Source organism: Capsicum annuum, chromosome 10, assembly GCF_002878395.1.
Source record: "Capsicum annuum cultivar UCD-10X-F1 chromosome 10, UCD10Xv1.1, whole genome shotgun sequence".
NCBI classification, from domain to species: domain Eukaryota; kingdom Viridiplantae; phylum Streptophyta; class Magnoliopsida; order Solanales; family Solanaceae; genus Capsicum; species Capsicum annuum.
In genome coordinates, this window is record NC_061120.1 from 152,187,970 (window position 1) to 152,201,667 (window position 13,698).

A 13,698-nucleotide genomic window follows, 5' to 3' on the forward strand; every position below is an offset into this window, starting at 1 on the left:
ACAAATTTAATTAACAAGAAAAGAATATAACAACACATATACAAATTATATAACAAATGTATTTTCAGAATACATATTACACTTCTATACAAAAATATATATACAAAAACCTTGACATTGATAAATACAAATATCTTACACAAATTTTAGATATCAAAGACATATTTAACATATATTGTATATAACATACATAATTCATATCAATAACAAAACTTTCGAACAACACCATACCTCCTCCACTTTCTCTTGTTCAGATCATAATCTGATGCAACGGGACTTGCGATTTTACTACATTCTCCTTTTTTCATCTGACTTTCTCCTTTTCATTGATTTTTAAAATTTTGTGGGTTTTAGGGATGAAGATTTTGTCAATGCTTTCCTTTTCATTATTTCCACAATCTTTTCGGGATTGTTACGGTGCTTCGATCTCACCTCTTCAATGGTAACACCTTCCTTAGACAGAATGTTAGTAGAACCCAAGTTATAATCTTCGTATTGTGTTAAACCAAGACTAAACGATGGTAGTTCATCAAAAGCTAAATTCTTCGGTTGATTTCCTCTAACTGAAGTATTATGATTTGCATGTTGAGCCATTATACATTAACTCATACAATTTCAATAGAAAAAAAATTAAACCTAAACAGACAAGTTTCGCAGACTAATATTAAAAGAATGGCGACAATAAATACCTTAACAAAAATTAAATGAAAAAAATAACATGCATTAACTGAAAAAAAAAAAACTTACCTTAAAAAGTGGAGAGGATCTTTATCAAGATCGTGGGAGTGATAGGCGGAATTTGAAAAAAAAACGGAGGTTGGGGGAAAATGAAATTTGTAAACTAGAGTAAAAATAGGAATCTGTAAAGTATGAGTAGATTTCACGTGCTTCTCAAAAAAATTGGTAAAATATTCCTAGTTTTGTTATTAGTTGTAATTTTACCAAACTATTGTTATTTTTTGTAATTAATATTTTAAGGTTGCTAGTTTATGTAAACTTTCAAGTCCATCCAAACACCCTCTAGTTGAGGGGAGAGTTTGACTTTTAGTGGAAAGTTGGAAGATTTAAACGATTTTCCCCCTTCTCTTAATGATGTGCATCGAAATTTTAAACAAGAAAGCAATAAACTGATTATACTACAATGATGAGCATTTTTCTTTGTCGGTCTTTGTTTTCTTTTTCTTCAAGGGGGCAAAGTAGGAAGTTTTTAGTGTATTAATTCCTATATCATTTTTAATTTAATTTGAATTGATTTGTTTTAAATGTCTTTAAGTTGAATAAAATAATTTTAAAGTATTTTCATAGTGTTTGAATTTAATAAAAAACGGTTTTTGAATATTTATTTATAATTTAAATTTAAATAACAAAAAATAAGTTACATATTGCGTTTGATTTAGTGAAAAGACAGAACTACCTTCTTGAACTATGATCTAATTTTCAATTACACACTTTATCTTTGATAAAGTCCTATTACCCCTTTCAACTATATTAAAGCAGATTGAGTTCACCCTTGAAACACTATAACTACATTTCTACTGAGAGGTGAACTACACTCTTTGATACTCGTCTATTTCATTAAAAACAAAGTCTTCCTCCTTTTTTTGAAACAAAAAGAATCAGTTTATATTTCATTTTGCATAATACAAAAGTAACAGAACTGTAAGAAACTGGTACAACATGAGAATGAAAACTAGTAAATAACTTGGTATGTGTCCACAACTCATAAAAGCACTCTATAAATTTGATCCAGAAATACAACCACAAGAGATTATATTAAAATGTTCAAAGATTATAAATTCTTTTAAGTACTGAGAAGACTGCCATAGCATTCTAAAATTTAATATTATTTTTTCACTCCCTTCGTCTCATATTAGTTGGTCATCTTAATAAAAATGATTACTCCATATTAGTTGATCATTTTTGTGGTCATCTTGGACCAACACAGGTCCTTGCTATTTCCATTGCTCAAACTGTCATTGCTACTCTTGTTTACGATTTAATGGTTCGTCTCCTCTTTCCTTTTTCTTCCACTTCTATCAACCGCGTAAGAATTTATGCTCTTCAAGCAAGCATTAAGATCCTTTGTTCAGTATTCAATGGCATTAGGATCAAACATATAAGACTCTTACTAAATAAAAAAGTATTAATTAATTTTTTTCCATATTACTCTCTCAATTAATTCTTTGAAAGTGCTCACACTTATTTGTAAAATTCCTAAGATGTTTTTAAACGGATGAATTTATAAAACTATCTTCTTATTTATGATGTCTTATGCACTATGTAAAATAAAAGTGCTCAACGAATATGTGATGGGGGAGTACTCTATTTTTTCTTTCCCTTGTTTTCCCCCTTTTTTCTCCTCTTCATTTATTTTCATCACCATCAAATTGCAAATTCAAAAATCTTAAAAAGCATAAAAATAACTCTTATAATTATGAGAAGATTAATTTGAGCACATGTGTATCTGTTGTATAGGAAGGAGGCGTCTTTCGATTTGAACTTTAAAATAATCCATTTTTTCAAGCACAAAAAATATATATCAATGATAGATATTTTTATAGATTTGAGTAACTTTACTTATATAATTATAGTTTTTTGGGTACACACAATCTGTATTTTTGTAACACTAGTTCAAGTTTAAAACAAGAACACTATGAAGTACAACAACACCCTCAACACAAGCTCAAAATAATCTTTCAAAGAAGTGTGTTTTATTTTTCAGAAATTAAGATGAAATAGAAATGGCCAAGTCCTCCAAATTCACGAAGTGTCCTTAAGGAAATAATTTCCCTCAAGTACCCGAGCTTGTGAAATTTTTCTCCCAGGATAAAATGGCCAAACAAATGAACTGTAGTGGTATCTCAAACAATTGGAATCTCTTTGAACTCACTCAACGATTTGATTGATCACACGGAAAATTTTGAAGACAAGAAGAGTTTGTATATTTAGAAAAAATTTCATGCCTAAACCTGTGGATAAATGCAGGTTTATATAGCCATCAAGTGCCCCTTCCCAAAGGTAGAAATGGTTCATATGAAAAGGTGTATCATTTGGAAGAGTCATGTTTGTTCATTCGAAACATTGTGTCTTTTTCTGAACAGACACAACTATCTGAATAGTCACTCATTTTCCAAAACAATATGTCTTTTCCTCAAAGGTTGTGTCCCTTCATTTTCCATTCACACCTTTGTCATACATATTGAACCCAACAATCCCTCACATGAATGGGGAATGACTATTTTTCATAAAATTTTATGGACAACTATGTGATCATCACGCAAAGACTGATTGTATCTGGATAAGTGGGTTTCCCTTTGAACTTTTCATAGTGAACATGTATCGTATGGACTCGATCAATCGATAGATTTGATATCGTTGAACCATCGACCTTTAATGTAAACCTAGACAACACATGTCACACAACCAACCTTTTACTTTTTATGGTTCTCACAATTTTGTTCTTTTCAGCCATGAACACGTCTCGGATTCATGAGAGCTTAGAGAATAGGCTTTTACTAACATTCTCCTTGAAGCGACTTCCACTTTACCCTCACATAGGTAATTTCTAAACTTTCAATCCCATAGATTAAACTATTTGGTCAAATCTTTCAAATTTAGATAATCATTAAAAGACTTTGCACCTTAAGTCTTATGATGTATGAGCAATTGCTAACATATTTAAGGCCTTTAACCTAGAATAATTATGAGGTCTTAAACAACTTTTATCATTTTTTGATGTGTTTATATTGATTTTACAGTATAAGCTGACGGAGTAGAGAACCAACAAGAATGGAGGCAAAGAAACTAAAATCTAGAGAAAGCTAAAGAGAAGTATGGCTGACGACATCTGTGATAAGTTGTTAGACCCATGACAGGCTATCACAGTTTTCATCAAACGTAACCAGAGATTTGGTATGAATTGAATACTATGACGATAGCTGGTGATAAGACGTCAAAAATGTGATAAGCCATCAGGAATATCATCAGCCTTAACCAGAGAATGAAATTTGCTATAACGTTATGATGGCATATCGTGATAAGGCGTCAGAGTTATGATAAGGTGTTAGGATCACCGTCAACCTTAGGCAGAAATAGTCAAAATGAAAGAGGAGTTGACGACATCCATGACATGCCATCAAACTCCTGATAGGATGTCATTATCACCGTCAGCCTGAGATAGAAAAAGCCAAACTTAAAGAGAATATGACAATGTCCCGTGATAGGCCGTCAAACTCCTGATAGGCCGTCACGATCGCCGTCATCTATTCTGAGGAATGTAACTTTAGTTTTATTTCCTTATTTAGGGTTAACTATTTAAAGCCTTGTTTTAGGGTTTTCTAAGGATTGATTGACATATCCCACAAGATAGCATACACAATTTTTCTCTCTCTCTCTCTAAAACTAATATTTTAGAGCTTTGCCTTGTGATTCAATTCAAAGTATACTTTTGATTTTCTTCATCATTGTAAGTTAATCCTTTCAATTATGAATTCAATTTGCATACTTGTTTCTTGCATCATGAGTGTCTAAACACCTATAACCTGGATCATGGGATCTAGGGTTGGGTCATGATAAGGTGTTAAATACTAAAGATTTAATAGGTGTTAGGATTTCTTGGTAATTTTGAGATTATAATTTACGCCTGTTGGTTACAAATAGTAAGAAGTGAATTATCAACAGAGACTCGCAAGGCTTTATTTAATAATCAGCGTTGTAACAAGGTTGATTAACCTGAGGTAAAATCTATACAGTGCATAGCGATTCTCTAAGTCCGAGAGGATTAGGAAATTAGACGCTTGAATAGGTCGAGAGACATTTGAGCATATCATCGATAAAGATAGCTTGTGATCCTAAGCACCATGAGAGTCTTGAGTAAATTTTAGCATTTGTCATGTACCGTAAGCCCTAGTGAACAGAATTCTAGTTATTTTATAAAATCTTGGTTATAAACATCAAATTCAAAGTAACAATCAATTATCTCCAAAACTTAAACCCCATTTCAGGAATCAGTAAACTACCAGTGAATTAAATCATAAACAAATTGAGTTCACACCTTATTCCCTGTGGGATTTGACCCCAACCTAGTTGGGTTTTATCTTGACAACGATTACTTACACCCATTCAAGAGTATAATTTGAGTGTTATCCAAAATGGCACCGTTGTCAGGGAATACAATTGTAAATTGAAAGCTTATATGTGCTAATTTGCTATTAGTTATGTTTTCTAGATTTACGTTTGTTTGTTGTTTTTATTTATTTACAGGATCTTAATAGTGTACGCCAAGCACAGCTTAATCTGGAACTCCAACACATAACAAGGAATGGAAAAACAACCGTTGCAGTATGAGTTTGATGATGACGATGATGGTATGGATGGAGCAGGTGCAATGGGTGCCATCATTCCTCCATCATTGTCACTTGGAGCAAAGTTCAACATTACAAGAACGATGATCCAACTCCTGAACTTGAAAGGGTTATTTGGAGGCCTTCCTGAGGATGACCCTAACCTGCATCTGGTGAATTTTTTCACCATTTGCAAATCCTTTGATAACCCAAGAGTGAGCCAGAACGCTATTCGGTTGAGGCTGTTCCCGTTGTCTCTGTCTGGGGAGGTAACATTGTGGCTGAATGAGCTGTCGCCTGATTCCATAACTAACTGGAGGCAGTTGAAAGAAGCTTTCCTAGAAAGGTTATTTTTGCCTTCCAGGAGGGTACAGTTGAGGGAAGAATCATTAACTTTAGACAGCTCCCGAACAGTGGCGGATGTACATGTATTCCAGGGGGTTCATCCGAACCCCCTTCGTCAGAAAATTATACTATTTTTACATGGTAAAAAAAAATTTATGTATAAATAATAGAGGCTGAACCTCCTTCGACTAGTCCGTATATGTACTACTGAACCCCCTCACTAAAAATCCTAGATCCGCCCCTGCTCCCGAATAAGGCCTTGCATGAAACTTGGGAGAGGTTCAAGAAGAAGCTGACACAGTATCTGAACCACAATATGATGAACATACATTTAATGGAGACTTTATATATGCTCTGTAACAAAGCGGATTGTAGATAACACCGCTGGTGTTTCATTTGTTGATCTGTCTTTTCAAGATGCCTCAGATATGTTGAATAGAATGACCAAAAGGAGTCAGGATTGGTACACCAGGGATTCTGTGGTGGTAAGCCCCACTGTTCATGTTAGAATAACTATTGAACAACACAGGAGAGACGAGAAGTGGGATCAAGATATGGCCCATCTAAAGATTCAAATGGACTTGCTCACTAAGCACTTATTATTGGGGAAAACTTAGAAGGTAAAGGCTGTGAGTTCTTAGGACTGAGTTGATGTTGAGACTGAAAAAGAGGCTAATTATGTTAATGATAAGGGGGGTTTCCAAGGCAATAGCCAAGGGAATCAAGGTCAAAACATTTATGACAAGCCTAGTTACGGAAACAGGGAGCAAGGGAACTAGAGAAGAATAAATAAAAGGAGTGGATTATATGTTCTTCTTGGAAATTGGGAAGCTACTGCAACTAGCTCTAGAAAGATATCTATGGAGGACTTGATGAAAAAACTATTAGAGGGAGTTGAGGCCACCAACTTAGGGTAAGTAAATACTATGAAGAGTGAATTTTCTACTCTGAATCAGTTGGTTAGTTCACACTCAACTTCTATCAAGCAGTTGGAGCAGCAGATGAGCCAACTTTCCACAGCGCTGAACTAGGGAAGAAGTAGTTCTATATCTAGTCAAACTGCTCAGAATTTGCAAACTGATGGCTCATGTCTGGCTATTACCACCAGGAGTGGTAAGATCTTACCTGGCCCTTCTGTTAGCAAGTCTGCGAATAATGAGGTAGTTATGGATAAACCAGAAGAAAGTAATCCAGGAGAGTCTGAGAAGCTGAATAACTCTATTGATACTTTAGAGAAGGTGAGGGAGAAGGAAGAGAAAGTGGTGTTGAAAGCTATCCCAAGACCACCATCTCCTTTTTCTCAATGATTGAGGAAAAAGGTTGATGATGCCAAATTCAGCAAATTTATGGCAATGCTCAAGCAATTGAAAATAAATGTGCCTTTGATTGAGGCAATTGAGCGAATTCCAGGATATGAAAAATTCATGAAGGACCTTGTGATGAAGAAATGAGCGGTGAGCTGTGAATTGGAGATATATCTCCATATTTGTAGTGCTATCTCTACAAGGACCTTAATGCAGAAGAAGTCAGACCCAGGTACAGTCACTATTCCCTGCACAATTGGAACTATGGAATTCACCAAGGCATTGTGTGATCTGGGAGCAAGCGTTAATTTGATGCCATTGTCTATTTATAGAAATTTTGGTCTGGGGAATCCCACACCCACCAACATGAGACTGGTGATGTCGGATAAGTTAGTAAAGAAATCTGTCGACATTTTGCATGATGTGTTGGTAAAGGTTTCCAATTTCATATTCCCTGTAGACTTCGTCATTCTAGACTATGAGGTGGACTTCGAGGTACCCATAATCTTGGGTCGACCTTTCTTTGCAATCAAAAGTGTGTTGATCAATTTGAGAGAGAATAAGCTCTTATTCAGGATGAACGATGAAGTAGCACGGTTTGATGTGGGCAAATCAATGAAACAACATAATAAAATGAGTGTATTCTCAGTAGTTGATGTGTATTTTGAGGACAAACAGGACATGCCCATAACTGAGCAACTTGTTATCGAACCTTTGGCTGCAGTCATGATGAATTATGATATTGAAGGCAATGGGGAGTATGAAGAGACAATTTATGCCTTGATAGGCATAGGTTCATATCCTTATGCTCCTAAAAAGTTGGACCTTGATCTGGCTAATCGACCAACGTCACCAGCCAAGCCATCTGTTGAAGAGCTTTCAGTATTGGAGTTAAAGGAGTTTCCTGGGCATTTACGATACATGTTTCTGGGTAAAGGGAACATGCTACCTATTATTATTGCAGCTGATTTAGGAGAACAGCAGGTGAATGCACTTATTTCAGTACTTTAGAAGCAAAAGAGAGCAATAGGGTAGACCATCGCAGATATTATTGGTATTCCGCAGGCATCTGAATGCATAAAATTTAACTTGAGAAAGATTGAATTCCAACCATAGAAAATCAGCGCCGTCTTAACCCACCAATGCAAGAGGTGATTAAGAAGAAGGTTATTAAATGGTTGGATACAGGAGTGATTTACCCTATTTCTGACAGCAAGTGGGTGAGCCCAGTTCAATGCGTGCCCAAAAAAGGGGGTATGATAGTGGTTCCTAATGAAAAGAATGAGTTGATTCCACTCAGGCCAGTAACTGGGTGGAGAGTTTACATAGACTACCACAAGTTACACAATTGGACTCTGAAGGACCAATTCCCAATGCCTTTTATGGATCAAATGCTTGACCGATTGGCCGGTACGGGGGGTATTGCTTCTTGCATGGTTATTCTAGATATAACCAAATTTGTATTTCTCCTGAAGATCAGGAGAAAACGACATTCACATGCCCATATGACACCTTTACATTTAAGAGGGTGCCATTTGGGCTATGCAATGCACCCACCACTTTTCAACGGTGCATGATTTCTATCTTCTCTGGCATGGTGGAAGACACCATAAAGGTATTCATGGATGATTTCTCTGTGGTGGGTGATTCATTTGAAATGTGTTTGGAAAATCTGAATGTGGCCTTGCAAAGATGTGTTAAATTTAACCTAGTGCTTAACTGGGAAAAATGTCATTTCATGGTAAAGGAGGGCATCATTCTTGGCCATAAAATTTCCAAAAAAGGGATAGAAGTTGATCGAGCAAAAGTGGAAGTTATCGAGAAACTACCACCTTCCATTTCAGTGAAGGGAGTGTGTAGTTTTCTTGGTCATGCAGGCTTTTATCGGAGATTCATAAAAGACTTCACTAAGGTTGCAAATCCACTTTGCAAGCTTTTGGAGAAAGAAGTGAAATTTTTCTTTGATGACGAGTGCTTGAAGGCATTTGAGTGCCTAAAAAAAAGCTGGCTAAAGCACCTATTGTTATTGCACCTGACTGGGCAAAACCATTTGAGATAATGTGTGATGCAAGTGGTGTTACCCTGGGAGCTGTATTGGGACAAAAGAGGGACAAACTATTTCATCTGATATATTACACCAGCAAAGCACTGAATGGAGCGCAAAAGAATTACACCATCACTGAATAGGAACTTCTGGCTGTGGTATATGCTTTCGAGAAATTTAGAGCTTATCTGCTTGGGACCAAAGTGGTGGTCCACACCGACCATACTGCCTTGAGGTATTTGATGGCTAAGAAGGATGCAAAACCAAGGCTTATTATATGGGTGTTGCTACTTCAAGAATTTGATTTCGAGGTCAAAGATAGGAAAAGTTGTAAAAACCAGGTTGCAGATCATCTATCTAGAATGGAAGTTGAATAGAAAGCCAGTGATGAAATAAAGATAAATGATGTATTTCCTGATAAGGAGATCCTAGCGGCTGCTGTGGAAAAATTGCCTTGGTACGCGGATTATGCAAACTACGTTGTGAGTGAGGTTATCCCAGAAAATCTTTCTTTCCACCAAAAGAAGAAATTCTTGCATGATGTAACACATTACTTCTGGTATGAGCCTTACCTTTTTCGGCGATGCACAAACAATATCATACGGAGATGTGTACCGAAAGTAAATGTATTATGCATATTGGAGGCATGTCATGCCTCCCTAGTTGGGGGACACCATGTGGGTGATCGAACGGCCAGGAAGGTGTTGCAGAGTGGCTATTATTGGTCAACATTGTTTAAGGATGCCCACGAGTTTATGCTAAAATGTGACCAATGTCAGAGGCAGGGGGCAATCTCTAAAAGACATGAGATTCCCTTGACTAAGATGCTTGAAGTAGGGTTGTTTGATATTGGGTCATTGATTTCATGGGTCCATTTATAAGCTCATATGGGATGAAGTATATTTTGGTTGTTGTTGACTATGTCTCTAAGTGGGTCGAAGCTGTGGCCTTGGCTAATAACGAAGGAAAGATAGTTGTTACTTTTCTCAAAAAGAACATCTTCTCTCGCTTTGGAGTACCACGTACTATCATAAGCGATGGAGGATCTCATTTTTGCAACAAATTGTTTAGAGCAGTTTTGGCAAAATATGGAGTGAAACAACACAAAGTGGATACCCCATACCACCCACAAACCAGTGGGCAAGTGGAGGTGTCAAATCGTGAAGTTAAAGCCATCCTAGCCAAAATGGTAAATGCTAGTCGGAAAGACTGGTCTCAAAAGCTTGATGACGCATTGTGGGCTTACCGGACTGCTTTGAAGACACCCATTGGCATGTCACTATTTCAGCTGGTGTATGGAAAATCTTGCCACTTGCCAATAGAGCTGGAACACAAGGCTTTATGGGCACTCAAAAGGTTAAATTTGAATTAGAAGAAAGCAGCAGAGATGAGATTCGAACAACTGAATAAGATAGATAAATTTCATCTCAGAGCATATGAACGAGCAGATCTGTATAAAAAAAAATAAAAAATTACCATGATTGGAGAATAGAGAAATGAGAATTCAAAAAAAGGGACTTGGTACTTCTGTTTAATTCCAGACCCAAATTGTTCCCAGGCAAGCTGAAATCTAAGTGGTCAGGCCCTTTCAAGGTTAGTCTAGTCCATTCATCGGGAGTAGTAGAACTCGAAAACGAAGACGGCAGTATCTTTAAGGTAAATGGGCAATGGGTCAAGCTTTATATTGGTCAGAAGGAATCAGTGAAAAACATCACTATTATCTGTCTCGATGAAGTCTGAAGTAATCGAGATACCTGAGTCATACTGCGATGCTAAATCAGGCGCTGCATGGGAGGCAACCCATGATCTCTGAGATCGATCCAATATAGGTATACTCTAACCTTAATTTAGCTTTGCTTTGATTTTAAGTTGAGGGTGTAGGGTAGTCTATTATTGTAACGTAGTTGTGGTAACTAGGAGAAATTTAAGCACAAAAAGCAGCTGACATGTCTTTGATTGACTTTCGAACACCTCTCCAATGTCTTATTTAATAAAATGTGTAGATTATATTTACTTGTGACCATTTTAATTCTTGTTGTGGCATTAGTTATAGCTGCTTGATGATTATTGTTGAACAATTGCATGAACTAGATTAGCAGTGGTCTGTGATATACTTGTGTGCCAGGTGTGTGTGAGCTACTACTTGTTTCCCTCTGTATGCTAAAGCCAAAACTTTCCTGGTTGGTCTTGCCATGGTCATAAGATAGAGTTAGAACATGATCATAGGCCGTTGTTGATTAACCCACTTTTAGCCTAAATAGTCATCCCTGTGTGCATAACACCCCTTGATCCCTGTGTAGAGCCTAAATTGACCATTTATTTCATATGACACCTTTCACCTTCCCATTTATACCACAATGAACCTGTTTATCCCTGGCCCTCCTTGAACACTGAGCACCTTAACCTAAGCAAACAGCCTAAGTTGAGGGTGACAATCATAGAGGTGCATGGTGTAGGATGAGTATGAAGAAGTGTGGAATAAAGGAGAAAGAATAGAAGCTGGGTGCTAAATATATATATATATATATAATATAATAATAAGAGGGGGGAAGAGTAGCACCCAACTTGAATATGGATGATAAAGAGAAGAGGAAAAGAGAAAGAGGATAATAAGTGAGCCCCAAGAAAGTAGTGTAGTTTCAAGGAGGCATTGTCACTCTAAATGACCTTGAATCTCATACCATCCCCAAACCACATTATAAGCCTAAAAGAAGTCCTATAGTGATTCTAGCTGGCCTATCTGAAGATCTTGGTAACGAAAATAAGGGCAAGCCTATGGTACTTGGCATACACTGACTGGAACTTCCTTTTGAGAGTGAGAGTCTTTTGGTGACCCCCATTTTTTTATTTTTGGATTCCTTATATGAGAAGAGAGGGATTTTTTTGTTGTGAGGGCACACTGGTATCGTTGCTAGCTACTCGCGTGTTTAGATAGTGTGGCATTGGTATGTGAATGGTTGTTGAGGCTAAGATTGATGCCGTCGCTTGAGTCCATTGTGTTACAGTATATTTTTTATTTCAATGATATGTACAATTGGTATTAATTGGTTTGGCATTAGAGGAATAACTTTGTATTGAGCTTAAATGGAAAATTGGCTGCTGAATATGCTATGTGTTCTCTTAGTTGGATTAAGTTTCTTGAGGACAAGCAATTGTTTTAAGTTGAGGGTGTTGATGTGTGAGCAATTGCTAACATATTTAAGGCCTTTAACCTAGAATAATTGCGAGGTCTTAAGCAACTTTTGTCATTTTTTGATGTGTTTATGTTGATTTTATAGTATAAGCTAGTGGAGTAGAGAACCAATAAGAATGAAGGCAAATAAATTAAAATCTGGAGAAAGCGGAAGAGAAGTATGGATGACGACATCTGTGATAAGTCATCAGACTTATGACAGGCTATCACAGTTGTTGTCAAACGTAACCAGAGAGTTGGCATGAATTGAATACTGTGATGATATCTGGTGATAAGACGTCAAAAGTGTGATAAGATATCAGGGATGTCATCAGCCTTAACCAGAGAATAAGATTTGTTATAATGTTGTGACGGAATGTCGTGATAAGGCGTCAGAGTTATGATAAGGCATTAGGATCACCGTTAAACTTAGGCAGAAATTCTCAAAATGGAAGAGGAGCTGACGACATCCATGATACGCCGTCAGACTCCTAATAGGACGTCATTATAGCCATCAGCCTGAGATAGAAAAAGCCAAACTTAAAGAGAATCTGACGACGTCCGTGATAGGCCGTCACGATCGCTGTCATCTATTTTGAGGAAAATCTGTAACTTTAGTTTTATTTCCTTATTTAGGGTTAAATATTTAAAGACTTGTTTTAGGGTTTTCTAAAGATCGATTGACATATCCCACAAGATAGCATATACGATTTCTCTCTCTCTCTCTCTCTCTCTCTCTCTCTCTCTCTCTCTCTCTCTCTCTCTAAGACCAATATTTTAGAGCTTTGCCTTGTGATTCAATTCAAAGTATACTTTTGATTTTCTTCATCATTGTAAGTTAATCCTTTCAGTTATGTATTCAATTTGCATACTTGTTTCTTGCATCATGAGTGGCTAAACACCTGTAACCTGGATCATGGGATCTAGGGTTAGGTCATGATAAGGTGTTAAATACTCAATATTTAATAGGTTTTAGGATTTCTTGGTAATTCTGAGATTATAATTTACGTTTGTTGGTTGCAAACAGTACGCGTACCTACTTTGGTTGAGAAAGAAATCATAAACAGTAGGAAGTGAATTATCAATAGGGACTCGGAAAGGCTTTATTTAATAATTAGCGTTGTAACAAGGTTGATTAACCTGAGGTGAATTCTGGATAGTTCATAGCGATTCCTTAAGTCTGAGAGGATTAGGAAATTAGATACTTGAATAGGTCGAGAGACATTTGAGCATATCATCAATAAAGATAGCTTGTGATCCTAACCACTGTGAGAGTCTTGAGTAAATTTTAGAATTCGTCATGTACCATAAGCCCTAGTGAACATAATCCTGGTTATTTCATAAAATCTTGGTTACAAACATCAAATTCAAAGTGACAATCAATTATCTGCAAAACTTAAACCCCATTTCAGGAAACAGTAAACTACTAGTGAATTAAATCGTAAACAACTTGAGTTCACACCTTATTTCCTGTAGGATTCGACCCCAACC